Genomic DNA, 13,296 nt, shown 5'->3' with positions numbered 1-13,296 from the left:
GGGATTGAACCCAGGGTCACTCAACCTTTGAGCCATATCCACAGCCCTTTTTTGTACTGTATTTGGAGAGAGGGTCTCACTGAGTTGCTTAGGGCCTTGCTAAGTTAAATTGCTGAGGCTGGCTTTGAACTTGCAATCCTCCTGTCTCAGCCCCCTGAACTGTTCGGATTATAGGCATACACCACCATGCCAGGCTTCAATTTGGTGTTTTATACCTGTCATAGCTGAATCTAAAACAACCTCTAGTCTCCATTATAATCTTGTCTCCATTATCAGAGATGATATCTTTAGGCAAAATCTTCTTTTGTTGGGTTAGCACATTGTTTATATGTGCATACTTTAAATAGAATTTGAATATTTCTTAAAAACACACTTTGAACACCTGTAGGCCCTGGGCAAGCACACTCTACAGTCCTGCTCCCATTTCTTGCCGTAGGTTTAGCTTCAGATGCTTCACACTTTCTAAGCCCTTGAAGCACCTATTTGTCACCTCACAAAATTAGACAGTGTTTTTCAAACCCAACTTGCATCTTGGGGCCTCTTTAAGTAGGAATTTCCGTCTTTCCCAGCGGGTGTCTTCACTCTTCCTAATCAGAAACTAATACCAACTACTCCTTGAGGGCCTTTCTGACCCTATCTCCCCTTCCACAATAGATGGCTTTTTATCCTAAAGGCCCAGGGCAAGAAGCCTAAACCCAATGCTGGTCTGCGATGTTGAAATCCCACCTCTCAAACTGAGCCCCCACTACTGGAAAACCAGTGAAATACTTCAGGCATAAAATACAAGGGTCATCAAAAACTCAGTAATCAAGATAAACTTTTTTTTTTTAAATGGGGTACTGGGGATTTAACCCAGGAGCTCTCTACCATCCTGACTCCTTTTTATTTTTGAGACAGGGTCTCTCTAAATTGCTGAGGGCCTCACTGAGTGGCTGAGGCTAACCTTGAATTTGAGATCCTCCTGCCTCACTTCAAATCCCTGAGTCGCTGGGATTATAGGCGCGTGCCACTTCGGCCAGCTTTAATGAGACCCTTTTTTTAAAAAAAAAAAAAATTAATATTAATGCAAAAAATCCATGACTAAAAAATATCAAAATCTAAAATAAAGGCCCAGCCTCCTGTGAACCGTATTCGAATTTCACCGTAGGATTAAAAGACCTCGAACTAAGTATCCTGTACTTCCTGCTTGTATTGCATGAAGTGCGAACAAAGGCTGAGAAATTTCGGAGGAGCCATTCTTCCGATCACCCCTTGCACCAGAGCAGCAGCACGGCCTGCTGCACGCACCTGGAACCCAGAACCCGTGCTTTAAGAAAAGGCTGGAATCTGAAGGTTCTTGTGGGGGCGTGTGCAACCGTGCAAGTGTGTGTTACATCTGTGTGCACGCTTCTAATCGCTTCTCTTTCCAAGTCCTGGTCAGGACAGGACAGAGGTTTGCCTCCTAGTATGCACACAGAACTCGGACTTTGGACTAGCAAAGACAGGGGCAATTTGGTTGCATGTGGGGAATGGAAGCTCAGGATTTCTTCTTTGACTACTGGCAGGTGGATCACAGCTCTTCCTGGCGCTTCAGTATGAGACAGGAACACGCCGCTCATTCTGAGGTACCAGAGGTACCTAACCTATATTACCAGACCATTTTAAGTATCTGCAGGACCCCTATAACTGTCCGCAGTAAAAGAGCGAGAAACTAAGACAGGAAAGGCCCCCCGAAAGCGCGAAAGAAAGGACAGTGGAGGTGGAAAGGGAGGAGGAGCGTCTCTCCTCGTTCCGTCCCGCCCCTCACCTCGGCTCCGACCAATGGTTGCATGCTCCGAGATTTAGCCCCGCCCCTCCCCGCCTCCTTCGTCCCGCAGCTCCGCCCTGGCCGGTAATAATTAGGCTGCGGGCGGGGGATGCCGCGTCAGCGCGGGGCACTGGCCAATCCTAGGGCTTTCCTAGGCGGTCACGTCATAGGCCGAACAACCAAACAGAAAAGTTTAATAAACAGCGGACGGAGGGGTCGGAGGCTGCGGGGCGGGAGCGAGCTGGGGTTCGGCGGCCTCACCTGTCCCCATTCACCGGCGGCGACCGGCGGCGGCGGGCAGCGCGTCAGGCGGAGAGAGCCGCCGCCAGGTGAGGAGCACGGCCGGCAGACCAGCGGCCCTGGGCTGCCCCTCCCCCGCCCGCTCCCTTCCCCCACCGGCCTGAGGCGAGGTCCGCCCCCGGCCCCTCCCGGCGCGGGCGAGCCGGAAGCGGAGGGCTTCAGGCGGGCGCAGCAGGTGGTGGGCCCGTCGTGGCCGCGCGTTCGCTGGCCCGGGCTCCGCGTTAGCCAGGGACCGGGGCCCGGGCTGGGGCGCGACGGGCTCTCGCAGTCCTGGGCCGGCTTCCCGTCGGTGGGCGCGCCGGGGTCCAGGACCCTACTACTTGCGGGCCGCGGAGGCGCGGACGCCAACCGCCCTGTCCCCATTCCGAGCAGTTGGCGGGTGGGGGTTCTGGGACCCCGGGCGTCCTCCGTTGCGCCCCGCCCTCCTCTCAGTCTGAGGTCCTCTTTGGAATGTTTTTCCACCTGCCGGGTTTTAAGAAACCTGTGAGGGGGTTAAAATGGAGCGTGTCAAACTCCCTTCTGTCTGCCGAGGGGTTCGGAAGTTAATCTTTCTTTTCCCTGGTCTTGTTTGGGTTGCTTAGAATTCCGAGTTTTCTTTTTGTTCTTTTGAAATAGTATTTTTCAAGTCTTTAAGTGTAGTTGCGATAAACAATTAACGAAGAATATTGTGTTTCTGATCATTTTAACTTTATTTTAGAATACTCTGCTAACCACACAGTTAAAACTCCTAACTTAACTTCACGACTCCAAAGTTGTTAATTGGCGTGAAGAAGCTGGGACCTGGGGTTACCTACAGACAATGTATATTAAGTTGTTCAGCGATAAAAACTGAGCAGCCTTAATGGTTTTGAATCCTCCGAGAAGAGAAACGAGATTAAATTCCTCTTGACACCCAAATTCGGAATTTGATTTTTTTTTAAAATGTAAAATACTATAAACTGTGTGTGTGTGCGTGTGTGTGTGTTTTCATCCTGTACTGGGAATTGAATCCAGGGACACTACCACTGAATTACGTTGCCAGCCTTGTGTATTTTCTATTTTGAGACAGGTTCTTGCTAAATTGCTCAGGCTGGTTTGGAACTTGCAGTCCTACTGCCTAAGCCTCCCGAGTCGCTGGAAATACAGGCAGGAAAATACCATAAACTTTTAAGATATGTAATAATCATGTCGCCAGTTTTAGGGCAGTTGCAAAATTAACATACAGTCTCCAGAGCATTAGTAAGAATATTTTGTGGAGTGTACATATTTAAATTTCCAAAACAGGTTTTCTTAAGGGTTTTTTGTTGTTTTGTTTGTTTTTGTTGTTTGGGGCTTTTTTGTTTTAAAAATGTTTTTAAAGAAGACAGGGATCACAAATGTACAGGAGGAAAATTTAAGAATTAGTGGATTTATTATCTTCATTGTAGCAATGATTTCCTGCGCAAGTATACATATGTCAATACATCACATTTTACCCTATGCAACTTATTGTATGTCAGATATTTCTTAAAAATTAAGTAATCAAAGCATATTTAATATCACAATTTAATATCACAATTCTTTTCCCTGGTACATGAAACGACATAGTATAGAAAGATATACTAAAAATGCATGACTCCTCCCCTTAAACCAAGAACTGGAACATTACCAAAATTTGCATCTGCTTATGAGTTTCTATCTACCCTGTAACCCTGCTTCTTCTTACTGAAGTAAACATAGTACTTGCATGAATTTTCTGTTTATCATTCTCTTGCTTTTTAAAAATAGTAGTTTAATCACATACTTGCTGCAAACAATGTGGCCCTTTAGTTTTCTTGTCTTTTAAACTTCAGCATATTAGTATATGACTGTGGTTCATTTATCTCATTGCTTTATAATACTCTTGTTAACTTTCCATAACTCAAGGGCATCTAGATGGTGGTGTTTTTTATTTTGTTTTGCTTTTGACAGCTGTGCTATATGAATATTTCTTGTTTCCAGTTCGTGTTGCACAAGTACAAGAGTTTTTCTAGAGCAATAATAAATATAGATTGTATTAGAAACTTTTAGATAATCAGAAGTAGATTAAACACTTAGAAATAAAATGAATTTTAAAAAGGATTCTCTGTTTAAATGAAAGATCATAACCATAGTGATCAGTTCCTAGTTGAACATTTGTATAAGAAACCAATATTCCTGTTCATCTTTATATAATGAATCTTTTCCTTAAAAATTACATTATAAAAAGTTTGGCACAATTTGATATCCTTTTTCATTCAAAAATAGTGTAGTAGAAAAAACACTGCATGTTGTTCTGTCTTACTTCCCTTGCCTCAAATCTCAGGCAAGTTACTCTTAAAAACTTCTTTACTTTTGCATACTCTTGTAACAAAAGAAACTTCCTTAAGTATATCTTACCAGATTCTTGTGGACTTTGGTTAAGGGAAACACCTGTCAAATGGCAGAGCCTTTAAGGGAAAGCATTAAGACCAAGGTGCTACTCTATGCAGTCACATTGTGTGTCTTTGGAAAAGAAAAAAAATATGTGGTATTTCAGGATTTATAAGTATTTTGGAGGTTAGATAATGCCCCAAAGTGTGCTTCTAGTGCAGTCTTTGTCATTCTAAGACACTGCAGAGACAAATGAGGGAGCAATAGTTCCTGAATTTCTTTTTTATCTATTTATATTTATTTTTTAGTTATAGGTGGACACAATATCTTTATTTTTATGTGGTGCTGAGGATCAAACCCAGTGCCTCATACATGCGAGGCGAATCACTCTGCCTCTGAGCCACAACCCCAGCCCTCCTTAATTTCTTGTGTGTGTGAGAGAGAGAAACATGCATGTATAACTTTGAATAACTTGTTTTTATTTGAAGGCATGAGAGTAGAGCATTTTTATTATATGTAGCTTACAGATAAATATCAGGATGTTTTACTTTGTTTTGGTAGAACTCTATTGCCCTGCTTTTAAAAAAAAAAAACAAACCTCATTTTTGTATTTGGTTATAAGGGAAGTAATAATTTGTGTGTTCCTTATTTCCACCCCAAGCTTTAGAAGAAATAGAAAGATAACAAAAGCTACTCATAACACCACCATAGATGACCATTTAACATTTTGTCAGGCATTCCCTTGTTCTTTTTTTTTTTTTAAAGAGAGAGAGAGAGAGAGAGAGAGATTTTTAATATTTATTTTTTAGTTTTCGGCGGACACAACATCTTTGTTTGTATGTGGTGCTGAGTATTGAACCCGGGCCACACGCATGCCAGGCGAGCGAGCTACCGCTTGAGCCACATCCCCAGCCCTCCTTTGGTCTTTGAATTTTTTATTTCCTAAACTAAAAGTTAATTTGAAACAGTGTTAGGATGTCTATATCTTCAAAATTTATTCCAAATATAATTTGTCTCAATACCATTGTTTTATATAAGATGATAATAGTAGTCATGTAATTGGTATCTTTGCTTTAACTTTTCCCCTGGCTGCTGCTCTGGACAACAATAATTTAAAAATATGTATATTAGATTATCATCTTCCCAGGCTCAAACCCCGTCTGTGGTTTTTAAAAACACAAAATAAAATTCAAACTCTTTATTGTGGTTTGTATACACTGGACTGGTTGAGCCAATAAAAATAGTGCAAACTACACATTACAAAAAGAAAGAGGTTAAATATATTTTACTTAACCCAAAAGGCAATGTTTTTACATATGATCAATATAAGAAATTATTAATGGAATATTTTACTTTTTTTAAAATTGTTTTTATAATCTGATGTGTGATCCACTTGCAGTACATCTCAGTTCAACTAGCTATGTTTCAACTGCTCAGCAGCTACATGTGACCAGTGGTTACCAAATTGAACAATGTGACTCCAAAACTGTGTTGTCCTGCCTGTTTCTTAGACATCCCTCCTACCATTCTCACTCTAAGTCCTACGTCTTTATCTATCCTGGCCTTTTCAAGATTCTTGAGTATGCCAAACTTTTTCCCTTAAAAATGTTCCTTCTTCCTGGAGCACTCAGTCATATTTCTCTCCAGTAATCACTCCTTCATAGATGGCTTTCATTGACTACTAATTACCCTGCTTTCTTTATAGAACCTGTCATCTGAAATAATTATTTGTTTTTTGTCTATTCCCTGTTCAAATGTAAATTTCTAGAGGACATGTTTACCACTAAATAATCATGTATTAAAAATACAAATTTTAATTCAGGTACAAAATGGTTCATGCCTGTAATCTCAGCAACTTGGGAGGCTGAGGCAGGAAGATCACAAATTCCAGGCCAGCCTCAGCAATTTAGCAAGAATCTGTCTCAAAAAATAAAAGGGTGGGCTGGGGATGTGGCTCAAGCGGTAGCGCGCTTGCCTGGCATGCATGCGGCCCGGGTTCGATCCTCAGCACCACATACCAACAAAGATGTTGTGTCCGCCGAGAACTAAAAAATAAATATTAAAAATTCTCTCTCTCTCCTCTCTCACTCTCTCTTTAAAAAAAAAAATAAAATAAAAGGGACTGGAAGTATAACTCAGTAGTAGAGCCTTCTTCTTCCCCCCTCCCCTTCCTTCATTCCCTAGTTCTGTTTTTAAGAATTTTTGATTAATACTTTCCTTTTATGGCTTAATAGTTACCCAATTATTGCAGCCCCATTTAAAGAATATTATTTTCTTCTTTCCCTGAAATAAAACCACCTTTTTCTTACAAAAATGCACATACACTTGGTACTTTTTTGCTTATTTAATACTACTGAATTCCGCCCTGCCAAACCCCCATTCCCCAAACAAATTCTTGGTTGCTGGGGATCTGACCTAGAACTTCACTCATGTTACTCAGATATACTAACACAGAGCTACTTTATATATATACACATACACACATTTATGTAATTAATATATTTATGCATTACATATAATTGTATATATTTAATAAGATATATTATTTTAAAAATTCTTGCAGTTAACAATTTTTATTGTTTCGACAACATAAGCACCTGCTTCATTTCACAGTGTGCTAAGTGCCGAGGATGCAACTTTGAACAAGACAGGGTCTTTGCCTTCATGGAATTTACAGACCAACAAATAATTTTCAGATTTTGCCAAGTGCTAGAAAGTAAAGAAATGGAAGGTACTAATTAGGTGTCCTGAGAATGTCTCTCATAGGATGTAATATTTAAATTGATTTATACTACCAGTGTGTTTGAAAATTTCTTTATCTTCCCCAATTGGTTCAGAACATTTTAAAAAAATTTTCAGTTATAGATGGAACATAATACCTTTATTTTATTTATTTATTTTTATGTGGTGTTGAGGATTAAACCCAGTGCCTTAACCTGTGCAAGGCAAGTGCTCCCCTATTGAACTACAACCCCAACCCGAGAACAGTTTTAATAATTTTTTTTGGCAAAAAAAATCTTTTTTTTTTTTTGGTAAAAATTGCTTTACAGTTTTGAACCACACATCCATTTTCCAACTATAGTACTGCCTTCAAAGCTTGTCCTGTGTGGTAAATTTGGAACTCTGATTCTGAGTTGTAAGATCAAGAGGGGCTGGAAGAAATTGCCCAGTGTTGAACTGATAGCTCAAAGGGTACACAGAGTACGTGGCTTGATTTAGAACTTAACAGAAAATTGGAATGACTGGACTTTATTGAGGGAGGAGAATGGGACAAACTTTATTGTAAGACTTATTTTGGACACTTTTATTATCTTCAAGTGGTGGGACTGCTTCCACCTCTCCTCCACCATCCTGTCCAGTTTATTTGGATTCAGTGATTCAAATGGAGTCCTACACATAGTTCATTTTATTTTGCCCCTTTGTACTTTTCATCACTGTTCTACTATATTTTCACTTTTCTCTACTTAAGACTTTTGCATATGCTGTTTGTTTTTTTGTTGTTGTTGTTGGGGTTTTTGGTTTTTTGGGGTTTTTTTTGCTTAATTGTGACTTTCTTGGGGAATCTTCCTTAATACCACAAAATAGGTTAGGTCCTGTTGCTCTATAGTTGTATTTCATATTGGGCATTTCATAAACATTTGTAACAGTTGAAATTCATTAAGTATGTGTGATTTATTTTACTGTCTGTTTCTTCCTCCAGAGCTATGTTTTACAGTCTGGTAGTTACCAGGCACTTATGGCTATTTAATTAATTAAAATTAAAAAATATTAAAAATTTAGTTTCTCACTGGTATTAGTCCCATATCAGGTGCTCAGTAGCTATATGTGACTTTTGGCTGTTGTACTGAATAGGAAGGATCTGGAGTCTTCCACTATAATAAAAATTAATCTTTGTTTATATAGTTAATGGCTACCATGCTTTATTTAAATTAAAATAGTCACATTTTAATCATGAATTGAGGTGTCCTATAAGTATGAACTTGACTTTTAGTACAAAACAGGAATGAAAATATCTCAGTTTTTAAAAATAATTATATATTGAAGTTAAAATTTGCTATTTTGAGTTAAATAAAATATATAATTACAATGAATTTAACATATATCTGTAGTTATATTTCTTTTGGACAGTACTGATCTGATTCTAGAGCAGAAGTTTTTGTTTTTTAAATTTTTATTTGTAGATGGACCCAATGTCTTTATTTGTTTGTTTGTTTTTATGTGACACTGAGGCTCCAACCCAGTGCCTCACACATGCTAGGCAAGTGTTCTGCCAGTGAGCTACAACCCCCACCCCCTCTAGACCAGAAGTTTTTACACAGGTAGAGACTGTTTATTTTGTTGACCATAGTATAACAGCAAATTATACCTAGCACATAGTAGGTTTTCAAATGATTTGGTAAGTGAATAACCTGCCTTTGGTAACTTTGAATGCCATTGTTTAATTGACAAGAGACTCTTATCAACGTTTACTTTGCAGAATTGTTAGTTTTCTTTGTGAGTGAATTTTTTTTTTATTGGTTGTTCAAAACATTACAAAGCTCTTGCCATATCATATTTCATACATTAGAATCAAGTGGGTTATAAACTCCCATGATTTTTTTTTAATTGTCAAGACGCTTTCCTTTTAATATATTTTTGTAAAAATTAATCTTCCTTATCCAATCTTTTAATTGCTTTTCTTCTGGTTTAGGGAGCTAAGGAGACAGAAGGAAATAAAGAAAAGCCTACCAGTCTATTTTTTGTACATTTTTCTATGTCTAGCAGTTTTACTTAGATATCTGTCATATTATTTGGAACGTGAAAAATATTATTTGAGGATTGTGAATACTTTTTCCTTTACTTACACTTTTGTCTCATTATTATCCCTGTTTCTTTTCAGTTTGCATTTATTGGTGACCTTGTTTATTCCTTTAGACTGAAAACAAAGGGCCTTACTGTCTCTTTTACAGAGATCTCTTTTCCTATCAATTTGGTTTATGCTTTCTTATCTGTATGTTGCCTTAATGTTTCCTTTTTATTCAGTGTTGCCTGAATGGACCATAACTACCCTCTCCAACTCCCCAAATACGTGTTGTATATTTTTTTCCATTATGGGTTAGAAGATTTACACCAGAAGTTTCCAAGTTCATATACCTTACTCTTGTAGGAGGAGAATATTTGCCATGGAGATATTTTTTTGAATGGTATTTCTTAAAAAATTATCCCTTGGATGGTGGTTTTCAAACTTCATTTTTATTGATCCAGTCATGTTTTGCTGATGTCAGGTTGGTCCTTTCATCAACTACTGCATAAACCACCAATTGTGTCCAGGGAGAATGCCCAGGATTAATTTCTTTTGTAGGAAGAACAGTTTGAACTATTTTAGTCCTTTAAAATTCAAAGTTTTTGCCTTACTCTGTATGTATCCCACTGAAATTTCTTTCTAATAGTCTCTTTTTTATCAAAAATAAAATGGGACCAACTTGTTCAGTGGCTTCTTCTAACTTGATTTTAGCTGATATGTTTGGGGAAAATCTCTGGGCTCCTGCAAAGATTATACAATACATTCTTTGAATACTTGATGTTAAAAAAAAAAAAAGTGGCATGCAAGCTGGGAGGGAACTTTTGTGGTATCTTATTGTTCCTATGAAGTAATGTTGTTTCGTACTATACAATTTATGGTCTTGATATTGCTTTCTTTTATTTAGTTTTGTTGTTTTCGTCTGTTGCTGATTTAGAATTGGAGTAAAACACCCTTAGTTTTCATCTGCAAGCCACCTAACATAATTATTACCTCAAAGTTCTTTCAAGTAAGTCCTAGACAATCTGAAATCTCTAAGCCCACATCTCCCATCCTTTTTCTTGGTTATAGATTGAGAGTGGTCTTGGTGTTATATTAGTATATAATTTGTATCTGTTTCATGCAAATAATTAACTTTGAAATGAAAAATAGACATCAGAGCAGAGGTTTATTTGGTTCCCATTGACTCTCTGCTAATTTTATGCTTGCTACATTTTAAGAACAAAACTTTTGCCATCTCTTTCTATAATCTTTTTTTGGGGCTGTTTTCCTCAAGTTTTAGACTATAACTCAAATTATGTATTCTTTCTGCTGATTGCTTCTGTACCTCTTTTACCTCCTCTATGTTCTTTTGTAGAGTATGCACACAGCGGGAGGAAAACCTGAACTTGACTCATGAAGTGCTGGGCATTCAAAGCAGTGATTCCTTGCAAAGGATCTTGGGACTAGACCACTGTGAATTGGCTCTTTCAATTTGTCCACTTAAAGGGCATAATAGATTGCGCAGCTGTTTGGGCTTTAGCAGGGTATTGCTACATATTCATGTCAGGTTGCAATTATGTGAATTTTCAGTTTGTTACAAAGACTTCTCTTTGTATTCAAAACAATTTTGTTGATTTTGTGTTTTAATATGTGAGTTTTCTTTCTGAAAAAAATGGTTGCAAGATTTTGAACTTTGAGACTAAATCTAAATTAAAATTATTAAATATATAAACATTAAAAGCATGCTTTAAGAAGCCATGTTAATTCGCTTTAATTTTCCATTTTTATGAATAACAGAACTTTTTTTTTAAAGATGCAGATGGACACAATACTTTTATTTATTTTTATGTGGTGCTAAGGGTCGAACCCAGTGCCTCACACGTGCTCTACCACTGAGCCACAACCCTAGTCTGAGTCAGAATTTTTGATAGAGGTGAAAATTATACTTAACACATTAAATACTTTTGACCTAATCAGAAAACAATTAATGTCAGAGTGATGCTTGATTGGGTCAGGCTACTAAATCATAGCAGTTCTAATGAAAACAAATTTATATCATGAAATGTAGCAAACTAAGTCATGTATAAAGTCACAGCAAATCTTTTTTGTTTAAAAATCAAAGTACCTGTATGGTCTCTTTAGAATCTCTGTAGTAAAAATACCATTTACTGTAGCTTATTGAGTAGTTTAAAAGGAATATGTCTTTCAGCTGCACTTCAGGATATCCATGACACCTTGAAGTGGGTACACAGTAGTTTCCATCCTTCTTTTAAAAAACAACCATGAATGTGAAAATACTTTGTGTACAACCAGTGACTTGAAAAATTGCACTCTATATGTATAATATGAAATAAATTGCATTCTGCCATCATGTATAACAAATTAAAATAAATAAGTAATTTAATAAAAACAACCATTAAGGGGCTGGGGATGTGGCTCAAGCAGTAGCGCGCTCGCCCAGCATGCGTGCAGCCCAGGTTCGATCCTCAGCACCACATACAAACAAAGATGTTGTGTCTGCTGAAAACTAAAAATAAATAAATAAATATTAAAATTCCCTCCCTCTCTCCCCCCACCTCAAAAAAAAAAAAAAAAAGAAAAGAAAAAAGAAAAAAACAACCATTAAGCCTGGCATAGTGGCGCATGTCTATAATCTCAGTGACTGGGGAAACTGAGGCTGGAGGATCACAAGGTCAAAGCCAGCCTCAGCAACTTAATGAGACCCTGTCTGAAAACAAAAAAGGGCTGGGGATATGGCTCCATAGTTAAGTACCCCTACTACATTCAATCCCCAGTTCCAAAAAAAGAAAAAGAAAAACCTTCTTAAACTTTATACCTGGGCCTGAGGGTATAGCTTGGGTAGAGCATTTACCTAGTATGTACCCTGGGTTTAATCCCCAGCACTGCAGAAATAAATAAATAAATAAATACTCTATCCCTGAACTTGTGATTAGAACAAATTGTCTTTTCCTTTTAGAACTCCATTTGTAAGCATTAACCTTGGCAAAACATACAGTGTCACTTTGTTAAATGTACTAATATAGAAATAATATTTCTGCCTAGTTTTTCTTTCAGTCTTAGATGGAAATTATCAATCTTTGATGTTGTTGAAAATTTTACTGTGTTATATTTATTGAGAGCTTGTCAGTGAATTTGATCACTTAGAAATGAATCTTTTGCATTCAGTATTTTAATGCATATTTTCACTCAAATTATCATCTTTAAGTCTTAGAGAACATACTAATACTCTTAGCAAAATTTTATAATGGGTTTTTGTATCCATTTTAAAATTTTCAGACAAAATGTGAATTCTATTAATAAGAATCTGCCTTTTAAAACAACGCAGTCATCTTCATGGCTGTGTAAAAATAAATGATTTAGGTTAAAACTTTTATTACTAAACTTCATGTCAAACGCTCTTCTGTGGGATTTTTCATTGATGTTATTTAGTTTATTTTTCACCCAGACAAAAGAGAAAGCAAATAGTATGTGATGGGAAAACTGAAACATTACTTACTGTTTCTTTAAGAAACCAGCTTATCCAGGGGGTTTTAGTGTGTTTAACCTAACCTGCTAGCAAGGAAAAGTTCTTTAAAATAATGGATATTAGCCGTATCCAATCACAATTATCAGTTTCACTAACAGGGAGGAGATTTTACTCTTCGGCCACTAGAATTGGAGAAGGTGGAGCTTGGTATTCAGGTTTGGTTGCTTTGGAGTACAGCTTCAAGTGAAGTTAATCTGAGGTGAAGCAAACAGAAAATTGTGGAGGTTTTGTTGGTAGGATTTTTGTTCTAATCTCTTAATAATCCTATATTTTGTACTTTTGCTCCTTTATGCTTCTGTGTATGCTAGGTGTTGTTATTTCTATTTTCTGATGCAAACTGAACATTAAAATTAAGCAGGGAAGCAGAACAAAAGGGCTGTTTGGACAGGAAATAGGTGTTCAGAGAATCAAACTTGACTTTCTTTTATCATTATTTTTAGTTCAGAATTAGAGTGACATAAAAAAAAGTCTTTGAATCAAAATCATCTCCAATAACAGGCTTTTCTTTTTGATTGGATGTTGGAGCAATCAATTTTCAGTTTTTATGAGTGA

General features: G+C 37.5%; 1 protein-coding gene across 31 annotated transcripts in view; it reads left to right on the top strand.

The window, feature by feature from the left end:
• Positions 1 to 1,971: 1,971 nt before the first annotated feature.
• Positions 1,972 to 13,296, top strand: part of ZFAND6 (zinc finger AN1-type containing 6) — a 74,970-nt gene continuing 63,645 nt past the window's right edge. For 14 of the 31 annotated variants that reach the window (XM_081291684.1, XM_081291680.1, XM_081291683.1 and 11 more), the window contains exon 1: positions 1,991 to 2,115. The gene's annotated coding sequence lies outside the window, so the exon portion shown is untranslated. Of the gene's footprint in view, positions 2,116 to 12,952; positions 12,978 to 13,296 lie in introns of those variants that run through there. The other 17 variants (XM_081291669.1, XM_081291687.1, XM_081291682.1 and 14 more) reach the window with 6 other exon arrangements.

This window comes from Spermophilus citellus (genome assembly GCF_964194105.1).
Source record: "Spermophilus citellus genome assembly, chromosome: 4".
Classification (NCBI taxonomy): Eukaryota; Metazoa; Chordata; class Mammalia; order Rodentia; family Sciuridae; genus Spermophilus; species Spermophilus citellus.
Note: the sequence above shows the minus strand (reverse complement) of the source record. Positions and strands in the feature narration are given on the sequence as shown.